This window comes from Amblyomma maculatum, chromosome 1 (assembly GCF_055883805.1).
Source record: "Amblyomma maculatum isolate TAMU_Amacu chromosome 1, ASM5588380v1, whole genome shotgun sequence".
Taxonomy (NCBI): domain Eukaryota; kingdom Metazoa; phylum Arthropoda; class Arachnida; order Ixodida; family Ixodidae; genus Amblyomma; species Amblyomma maculatum.
This window is the reverse complement of record NC_139344.1, coordinates 506,506,792-506,517,864: the sequence shown is the minus strand read 5'-3', so window position 1 is coordinate 506,517,864 and position 11,073 is coordinate 506,506,792. Positions and strand designations below refer to the sequence as shown.

At 47.1% G+C, this 11,073-nt stretch overlaps 1 pseudogene; it reads left to right on the top strand.

The window, feature by feature from the left end:
- The first annotated feature begins 9,802 nt into the window (after window positions 1-9,802).
- Window positions 9,803-10,659, top strand: LOC146210366 (uncharacterized; annotated as a pseudogene).
- The last annotated feature ends 414 nt before the right edge of the window (window positions 10,660-11,073 follow it).

Here is an 11,073-nt window from a genome sequence, read left to right as displayed (position 1 = left end):
CCAGGGAAAAGAAATCATGGCCTGTAATTTCTTCCTAAAGAAGATTAACTACGTACTAAAGGTGTCTAGCAAACCCCTGGTTTTCAAAATCCCCGAGATTTCCAGGTTTGCTTATTTCAGTTGAAATTCCCTGACGAGAAGAGGCACAAAAATGTAGCTGCTGGTGATAATGACCATAGACGGATAATTGACAACCAAAAGCTATTTATTAATCATATTCTGCAAATTACAATACTGAAAAGGCTGTTATTAATGTCGTCAAAAATTTACTGAAAATTTAAAGTGCACTGATGCCGGCTGACCACCCCGCAAAAAGCCTTGTCACTTACTACTCTTCTGCGTATTGAGTACCGACTTCGTTGGCATTAAAGTATATTGCTCCTCGCCTTGCGGCCACGCGCTGGCGACAAAGCAAAAAATGCATGAATAACGTTTTTGCTGTGCTTAAAAGGAAAATGCACTGCAGACCGTGCCTGGCAAAATTTTTTAGTTTCCCTGACAATTGCAAGTTTTCCCTTTGCTAGACACCCTGGCACTGCCTGCTGGAAGCTTACTCATTGATACGTGGCCGAGATGACTCCGCACACAGCAGCGTTGTTCTCTAATGTGATGGCCCACACAGGGGGATCGGGGTGCAGAGATATTAGATTTTGAGATGTATAACTACATCGCAAAAATAAATAGAAATAAATGCTAGGGAATAGACAAGGAAATGTAAATATGATAAACCAAAATATAAAAGAGTAAATACTAACGCACGCAGTAGGAGAATAGTAAGATTTATATGTACAGATTAAAACTTCAAAGCATATTAGCAAGGTAGACGTTTTGTTTCTATTAAGAAGTTTTGAATGGCGTTAAAAACAGGCCTGTGGCTGTACCCAAGCATGGTGGCACCGAACGATAATAAAATTTGGCTGCTCAAATTAAGACCCAGCTGTCGTAACGGCTTCCCTAAATACCGTTTTCTCATCATGGTAAAACGGCGGCAAAATATCAAGAAATGATCTATTGTTTCCGGTTCCCCGCAGAATGCGCAGACAGGAGAAAGCGCCAAACGAGACCTGTGCATATAGAAATTTAGGGGCGGAATACGACAGCGTAGCCTGGTTAGAGAGACCTCAGTCTGCCTTGATTGACATGATTTCCTATTCCAGGAATACTTGAGATGCAGGTAGTCATCCGATGATAAAATAGATCCAGACTGCGTGCTTAATAAGGCACGCCGCCGAAATCGTGCTGCTGTTATGTACGCTGTTGCCGGGAGAATGGGCAATACAGGGCCATTCAGAGAATCTTTAGCTAGTCTGTCAGCAACCTCACTGGCTGTCGCATTGCTGTGTCCTGGTACCCACACTATATGTATGAGGCTCAAATGTGAGGGGACCAATGAAAGAAAGGTGTTCAAAATTGGCGAATCCATATTCGAAGAAAGCGACAAGCACAAGGAATAAGAGTCTAATTACAGCCACTGTTGAGTATGTTGGGTCTAGTTTGCGCAGAGCAAGCACCACCGCCAGCAACTCCGCCTGGAAAATTGGAGTAAAATCCGGAAGACGGACTGAAAAAGCCCAGTCTAAAAGCGGACAGTATATTCCAACGCCGGCTTTTTCAATAAATTGAGAAGCAGCCGTCGCTATCGTTATGCTAACGGGAAGACTTTGTAAATGATCTTCTAATAATCCATTTAAAATGTGAGGTGATAAGTGTTTTGCATTATTTGGGAAAATGTCATCATATACAATTTGAACCGACGATGCACTTACTTTTGTTGGAAGGATGTTAGAAAGGACTACGTGCAAAGGTTGTAACAAATTTTGCACTAGAATTACCTGCGGGGTATGAAACCGAGGCCATCCGACTCCAAGAAAGGAGTCTGGCTCGCAGCAAAAATTGATATGGAGCGGTGGAATTGTGATTCATATATTTTTAGATACGTCTGGACAGTCAAGAATTGTAATCTAGTTAACAACTGTGGTATTCGGGCTTCAAGGTATAGTACATTGTTAGCTAGAAATTTGGGGAGCTAAAGACATAATCTAAGCGCTTCTCGCTCTAAAAGAGCAAGCGCACGAATTTTGTTAGCAGGAGAACCAGAAAACAACACAGATCCAAATTTTATAATTGGCTGGACATACATAACATAAATGCTTAAAAAAGCATCTCGCCGCATTCCAGACCTTGGATTGCTTAACCTGCGCAACATGCCCACAGCACGAGCCCCCTTCGCTGCAACATGTTCAATGTGATCCCTCCATGCCAGATGGTCATCGTAAATCACCCCTAGATATTTCAAAGACTTAACTTGAGGAATCATTTCCTGCTTAAATGTTAGAGAAAGATTTACCGGATCCTGAATTTGGAAAACAAGGAACGCGCACTTTTTAACGTTTAATGTAAATCTTAAGTCACATAACCAATTTTGAAGGGAGCTTAGGTACGATTGCAGGCGCCTGTTGAGGGATTGAATGTCAGGTGCAGCCGTAAAGAATGCGATGTCATCCGCATAGACATACGTGCGAACCTCCTGATGAGTGGGAATTGAACTCATTAAAATGTTAAAAAACACGGGCGAGAGAACTGCCCCTTGAGGGACACCGCTGGTTTGTTGATATTTGCCAGAATGCACTCCATTCAATGAACAGTAAAATTGTCTGTTTTTTTAGGAATGTAGATTAAGTATTGTGGAAAACGTAGAGATTCTAATCTGTGCAATAAAATTCGGGGCTCTACACTATCATAAGCCTTCTCTATATCGAGAGTCACCAATGCAGCATGCATTTTTTTGCGCCGCGCAAGAAGAATTCGACTCTCAAGGTCGGTATGTGCATTCCATATTGAACATTTTGCTCGAAATCCGATTTGACAGGGACTAAGAATATGTTTTTGTTCGACAAACTCGGTAACCCGTTTGAGTACGACCCTTTCAATTAATTTTACCAAGTTTTATGTTAAAGATATTGGTCTGATAATGTCCAAAGTATAGCCACCACCATTATGTTTCCGTAAAGGAATCACTTTGGCTAGTTTCCAGTCACCAGGTATCAAAGAATGAATTATTGAGTAATTTACCAATTCTAACAAGGAATTTGGAGACACCTCAAAGAGGATCTTTAACATTATTGACGTTACTCCATCAGGGCCAGGCGCAGCAGTTGGCAATGTCATTACAATCGAAGAAAGCTGAGAAAATGTAATTTTAGGGACATCCTTAACCGAATATACTGGCCCTACAAACATAGGGGATTTGGGAAGTGTTGACAAAAAACACTTTTCTAAACCTTTAGCGATGTTTTCTACTGTTTTAAGAGCCTCTTTAGGAGTCGAAACACATGAGGGTAAATTTTCTGAGACAAGAATCTTTTTCCGTGATTTTAAAAACCTGAAAAGTGCACGTCGGTTATTAGATTGTGAAAGGTAATTGAAATACTCAGTATCATAATTATCTTTCGCTTATGCGACTGTGCGTTTAAATGTAGCTGCAAAAAATTTATAATCATGCCAATTTTTGGGGCACTGGTTGTGAAGGAGCTTCTTTCATGCAGCCTTTCTTCTTCTATAATCGCGCGAGCAATCTGCATTGCACCATTTTGTTGATGTATTGCCTTTAGATGCACGTACTAAGAATTCACACTTCTTACGACAGGATGCAATAGCCTGGCATAATGTTTGCGATTTTAACTCTTCCGTAGCCTCAACAACTGACTTAAGAGACGAAATCAAAAATGAGTGAAACTGGTTATAATTTACGTATGATCTCAACTGAGATGTCGGCGGAGTTAAGCGGCAGTTAACCTCAAAAACAATAGGTATATGGTCGCTAGAGGTGCCACCATCAACTGTCGACCAATTTAGGATAGATACACTAGTGCTGGAAAAAGTTAAATCTATCACAGATTGACTGTGAGCACGTACAAAAGTTGGTAAGCCAGAATTCATGCAGTTAAGGTTATTGTCTGAAAGCCAATCCCACAGACGCTTGCCGCAGGGATCCGTCTTGTAAGCCCACGAAACATGGTGCGAATTAAAATCTCCAGCCAAAATAACCGAATTTTGACAATTAACTAGTAGGTGGTCTAGAGATGTGGTGTCCTGAACACCATGAGGGAAATAAACATTCGCTAATGTAAACGGACTGAACCCTGGAATTTCAAAATCTAAAGCCAATAATTCAGAATCTAAAGTAGAATATTGAAAAGAAATCTTAGCCCTATGACAAAATTTTGAAGAAACTAGAATTAGTAACCCACCACCTCTTGACTGCCGATCTTGTCGGAATGATCGATAATTTTGTAAGTGAAAATGTTTTTCAGTTGTAAGCCAAGTTTCTTGCAAAACGATTATTACTGGATTATGTTTTAAAGAAAGATAAACTAAACCTGTAGTAGCTGAAAGAAGAGATTTACAGTTCCACTGAAGAACTTTTAACTTTCCAATGGTTATGTAATCCGGGCAGCAGCAACAGCCTGCCCCAAAATGTTTTCCTTTGGTTTAGAGCCTAGCTGTTGCTTTTTTGATTTTGCTTGTGGCCGAGGTGATGACGGGTTTGACAACGGGGATCCACTGCCTTTTAGAATTCGCGTATCTGTCTCTCCCATATCTGCATCATGAGCCTCGTCTGACTTGTGGGAATTTTGCATAGGTGATGCGGAAAGAGACTCATTTTGCGAACAAGACATTGCAGCTAATGAATGCTGTACTGATAGTGAATGCCCAGGTGCCGTAGGAGAAACCATAGCAGTTTGCACAGTCTGAGAAATGTGAGCTGCCAGAATGTTGGATATGCATTCTGTGACTGTTGTCATAATCCTATCCACCATTTTGGTCATGGTTGCTTCCACAGCAGTTACTATGGTTTTAGACATCGTGGAATCTAATGATGCTCCTGAACGGGCTGACACACCTGCATACCCATGAGCTCTGTCTTTAATTTCTTGCCTCGAGCAACGTTTGCGGTCAATAATCTCCAGAATTTTCATTTCATGCGCTCTAGAAGGACATTCCAAAGAATTTGCTGAGTGAAGTCCGCCGCAAAGACAACATTTGACAATTTGATCAGAGCATCACCGCATTTGCAACCGCCTGCAGTATGGCCATAACGCCAGCAGTTGTTGCACTGCAGAGGCTTTGATGGTAGGGGATCTACTCTGAATATTAAAGGCCACGCTTTAATCTCCGATGGACAGACTGTGCCTGCATATGTAGCAATAACCGATTCTGTCGGCACACGAACATTATTGACCTTCCGGCTACAGCGATAGACCGCAACAACGCCTGCCGCGGAAAGAAGGTCAAGGGTTTCTTGTGGACTTAATAAGGAATCTACACCTCGGACTAGACCTTTTGTGCAGGCCAGGTGTGAAGGGATAAAACTGTTTACCAGATGAGAGGCAAAAGTAGAGCATTTTAGCAGGTCCTTTATACATGACAGGTTTGGTGAACGGCAAAGAATCCCGTCGCGACCAAATTGGCGCACCTCGGCTATTCCTTCGTAGAAGGAAGTGATTTCCTGAAGGGCAGCTTGAACAACTCCTGGGTTGTTCATTTTAATGGTGCCCCCATCCTTAGGTACGAGTGCCACAGGGATGTTGCGGACACCGGAGCTCTGAAAAGCTTCCAAGGGCAGATCATCGGTCAGGAGGGAAGCCGACTAAGGGGAGCGCCCTTGGCCGGGGACAGCGTCGACATTACCTTAAATTGACAATATCACCGCGTGCGTTAGCCAACAGAGAACAAAAGAAGCACAGGGGAAAGACAAAACCGGGACCAGCAACCCAATACTTAGCCGATCGTGGTTGACTGACACTGCTCGCACGTCGTCTTCACCAAAACTCACGAGCTTCTTCTTCTTCCGTCCTCATGCCAGTACATGCACCGCCTAATGTAGCGCTACCCCGCCGGCTAAAAAGCACCCAAAATAGAAGCCTGGGTGAGTTGGTATGTATACACTCTAAAACAGCGCAAAAGAACAGGGACGAGAGAACGAAACGTACAACACGAGCGCTGACTTAAAACTGGGTAAGTCAGCGCTCGTGTTGTACGTTTCGTTCTCTCGTCCCTGTTCTTTTGCGCTGTTTTAGAATGTAAAAAGCACCGTCCCGGTGCGTACTAGCGTCCAAACCAGGGTCCGTGTAGTACGGCTTGAGGCGTGCAACAAGGATCGTCTCGGTGCGTGGTGGGGAGGTATGCGTTGCGGGGTGCAAGGGCTCAATTTCATATGTCACTGGAGTCACTTGTCCTAGAATGCGGTAGGGTCCTGTATAAAGGGGCAAAAGTTTCTCCGAGAGGCCAACGCGGCGAACTGGGGTCCAAAGCAGTACGAGTGAGCCGCAAGAATACTGTGTGTTGCGATGACAGGAATCAAAGCGACGTTTCTGTGAGTGCTGGGAGGCTGCGAGTCGGTTGCGAGCAACAACGCGGGCAGCATCAGCTCGGGCTATGGCGTCACGAGCATATGAGCTGGCAGTGGCGGCCGAAGGGAGCAGGCTATCAAAAGGAAGCAGAGGTTCACGGCCGTATAGAAGATAGGGGAGTAGCCGATAGTGTCGTGACGCGACGAATTGTATGCGAATGTCACAAATGGCAGCGTTATGTCCCAGTCGCGGTGGTCATCAGAAACGTACATAGACAGCATGTCAGTTAATGTCCGGTTAAGGCGTTCAGTAAGCCCGTTCGTCTGTGGATGGTAGGCAGTCGTAAAAGAATGACGAACGTTGCACAATCGTAGGATCTCGTCGACTATACGCGCAAGAAAACAACGGCCACGGTCGGTGAGCAGTTGGCAGGTGTCACCCGTTAATAATTAGGGGGTATTAGTAATGATGCGCCCTTAACGGTGCGCCCACTCCCAAACACCCTTAGAGTGAGTGGGGGTAGCTGTTCCGGTCGCAAAGGAGATGCCCTCGACCTGCGTGGCAATCTCAGTCGGAATTCAACTACCTTGTAGTGACAGAAGGGGGGTGGCCGTTTGGTGCCCAGCTGTCGCCGGTTCAAGCCAGAGTAAGGGTTGGAGTCAGAAGTAACAAACAAAACAAACTTTACACACAGCAAGAGACGATACAGAGGAACACACAAACGGTAAAATTGCACAGACGAGAGGTTCACAGAAGAACAAACGCTAAGCTTACAACTAGGGAGGTATTCAATAAAACAGAGGATTTACAACAGATCAAACACCAGAGAGTCACAAAAACAAACACCAAATTGTTCACCGGGCACTGTTGCAGTCCGACGACTCGAGAGTCACGATGTGGCCGCCATGCAAGACGAGCGCCGCTCCCTCGCAGGTCCGTGGGCTTGCCAGCAGCAAGTGATCCCCGGGAGTCCAGTCGAAGCACTGGCGAACACGCCGCAACCACTCACTCACTCACTCACTCACTCACTCACTCACTCACTCACTCACTCACTCACTCACTCACTCACTGACTGACTGACTGACTGACTGACTGACTGACTGACTGACTGACTGACTGACTGACTGACTGACTGACTGACTGACTGACTGACTGGCTGGCTGGCTGGCTGGCTGGCTGGCTGGCTGGCTGGCTGGCTGGCTGACTGACTGACTGACTGGCTGACTGACTGACTGACTGACTGACTGGCTGGCTGGCTGGCTGGCTGACTGGCTGGCTGGCTGGCTGGCTGGCTGGCTGGCTGGCTGGCTGGCTGGCTGGCTGGCTGGCTGGCTGACTGACTGACTGACTGACTGACTGACTGACTGACTGACTGACTGACTGACTGACTGACTGACTGACTGACTGACCGACTGACTGACTGACTGACTGACTGACTGACTGACTGACCGACCGACCGACCGACCGACCGACCGACCGACTGACTATGCAAGCGGCGCGGTCTCTAAATAGGGCGCGCCGCGTCTGTCTGTTAACACGCGCCAAAGCTAGCGCGCACGCACACTTAGCTTCGCTGGTTAGCTCTCTCTTCCTCCCGTCGAGCCGCGCGTCATCATTGGCTAGGTCCCGTAGAATGTTCTCGAAAGGTCTGGCACATTCCAGTCCGATGAACCACCGTCATCCCCGGGCAACGCGTACAAAGGTACGCGCTCTCTCGCGCGGGGAAGGAGGCTTTTCTCTCCATGCGGCGCCGCATGGGGCTCGCGCTGCGCCGGCTTGATAAAAATGTGCGCCGATTTCGTGACAGCAGGGAGCTCCGTAGACGAGTATAACGTCGTTGAGGAGGAAAGCAGCGACATCAGTTGCACAACTGGTTGGTATTGCTCGTGTGACCGCGTAGCGTGTTGTGTAATCAGTGGCCACCGCAATCCATTTGTTCCCCGATGCGGACAGTGGAAAAGGCCCTAGAAGATCCAGACCCACTCGAGAAAATGGGTCTATGGGGATGTCGATCGGCTGCAGTAGTCCAGCTGGTAAAACGGATGGTGTTTTCCGGCGTTGACAGCGGTCACAAGCAGCCACGTAGCGGCGGACTGCGCGGTATAGGCCTGGCCAAAAGAACCGACGGCGCACACTGTCGTATGTGCGAGAGACGCCTAGATGACCTGCTGTGGGAACGTCGTGAAGCTGTTCAAGGACGGTTGTGCGTAGGTGCTGAGGGACTACTATAGAAGGTCGGGGCCATCAGGTCGCATATTGTGCCGGTATAAGGTGCCGTCGTGGAGCACAAACAAACGAAGGGAAGGGTCATGGCGATCGGCGCTGAGGCGATTTATAATTTCGCGAAGCTGAGGGTCCTGGCGTTGCTCCCGACGAATGTTAGAAAAGTCAGAAATAGAGAGCACGCAAGCGCCGTTGTCACATTCAAGTTGGCTTGGCGGGTCGACTGGGTGAAGGGACAGGCAATCGGCATCTCGATGCTACTGGCCAGACTTATAAAATACTGAAAGATTGTACTCCTGAAGGAGCAAGGCCCAACGTCCAAGGCGGCCAGTAGGGTCTTTGAGTGTGGAAAGCCAGCACAATGCGTGGTGGTCAGTGACTACTGTGAATGGCCGCCCATACAAGTAAGGGCGGAACTTCGTAATGGCCTAAACTAGGGCTAAGCACTCACGTTCAGTGAGGAATAATTCTTTTTTTGCAGCAGAGAGGAGTCGGCTGGCATAGGCGATGACGCAAGGGGGACCGAGCTGACGTTGTGCGAGAACTGCACCAATTCCATGAGTGGGCTCGGTAGCTGTGCGACAGCGCAGTCTACTAATCCTCTCCTTTTCACAATGCAGGTATTTACCCTCGCACTTCACCTGCTTCTCGCCACTGTGCCGTCTGCAGCCTGCACGTCCGTCTCTCCCGTGACCCTGATGCGCCATGAAGATGAAATTTTTTGTTAACCTACGCGATCACCATTGTTGCACCTGCCTTCACCGCCGCCAGAGTACGTCATCGAGGATCTTCATTGGCCAGTCCCATCACCAGGAACATCAACACATCTGATCTTTATAAAGAGCATGCTGTCATCACCGCCGCTCTGTGGGCTCGGTAGCTGTGCGACAGCGCAGTCTACTAATCCTCTGCTTTTCACAATGCAGGTATTTACCCTCGCACTTCACCTGCTTCTCGCCGCTGTGCCGTCTGCAGCCTGCACGTCCGTCTCTCCCGTGACCCATGATGCGCCATGAAGATGAAATTTTTGTCAACCTACGCGATCACCATTGTTGCACCTGCCTTCACCGCCGCCAGAGTACGTCATCGAGGATCTTCATTGACCAGTCCCATCACCAGAAACATCAACACATCTGATCTTTATAAAGAGCATGCTGTCATCACCGCCGCTCTGTGGGCTCGGTAGCTGTGCGACAGCGCAGTCTACTAATCCTCTGCTTTTCACAATGCAGGTTAGTAATAAGTTTTCCCTATTTGCTAAAAGAACAGTAACTACTTCTTAATGCAGCTGCCGAGCCCTCAGTGCTGCTGTGATATTGCTGCCGAATGTTTGCGTGTTATCCGTCTTCTCTTGCTATTGTCAGGGGATGTTGAAACTAACCCCGGCCCCGACCATATCAACAGCGTACTTTTCGAGCTCCAGAAACTAACTGCCGGCCAAGCTACAGTAATCTGCAATCTACAGGACATTAAAATACAACTGAAGACTACTGAAACAACCTTAAGTGACTTAAACAAACGCATGGACGCTCTGGAATCACACTACGCTTCACTTTCCACTCTCCATTCCGAAATAGACGCTCTGAAAACTCTGAACTCTGAACTTACCTGCAAGATTGAAAAGCTGGAAGCACGTATGGACGATGCTGAAAATCGCTCTCGTCGCAACAACCTCATATTTTACAACATACCCGACACTAACCCCGCTGAAACATATGCAGACTCGGAAGAAACAGTCATTCGCCACTGCTCCACCCAACTAGATTTTGCCATCGAACCTAATCTAATCGAGCGTGCTCACCGCCTTGGACGCCACTCCACTGATCGTAAAAGGCCGATTATCGTGAAATTCACCTCACCCAAAACCAAAGAAAACATCCTTTCCTTAGGCACCAAACTAAAAGGCACTGACTACAGTATTGGCGAAGATTTTTCCCTTCCTGTACGTAACGCTCGCAAACATCTTGTAGCCTTTGCCAGATCGGTAACCGACAAGTTCTCCTTGCGCTTCAAAACTTTACACATTGGTCCCAAACGATACACGTTCGATGAATCCTCACAAACCGTAAAAGAGGTAAAATAGCAACCACCTCATCACCAACCGACAGGCTGTTCTAAACATGCACAACAAGCACTTTCATTGTCAGCGATCTTTACTAACATCCGAAGTTTGATTTCAAAGCGCGACATTATTTCCAATATCGTCACATCATCCTCCAGCAACCTACTAATCTTGACAGAAACGTGGCTGAGTAGTGACGTTTCTGATAGTGAAGTCCTTGCCGACTTGCCCAAATTCCGTGTTTTCCGTAAAGATCGTCCAGATAGAAGGGGAGGGGGGGGGGGGGGCACTTATTGCAACTGCACAGGAGCTATCATGCACGGCCATTCACCTTTCATCGGATATTGAAATATTATGGGTCTTGTGTCATGCCTCACCAAAGTCAGTTGTGATAGGCGTTTGCTACAGGCCTCCTAGCAGCCCAGACTTTCCACA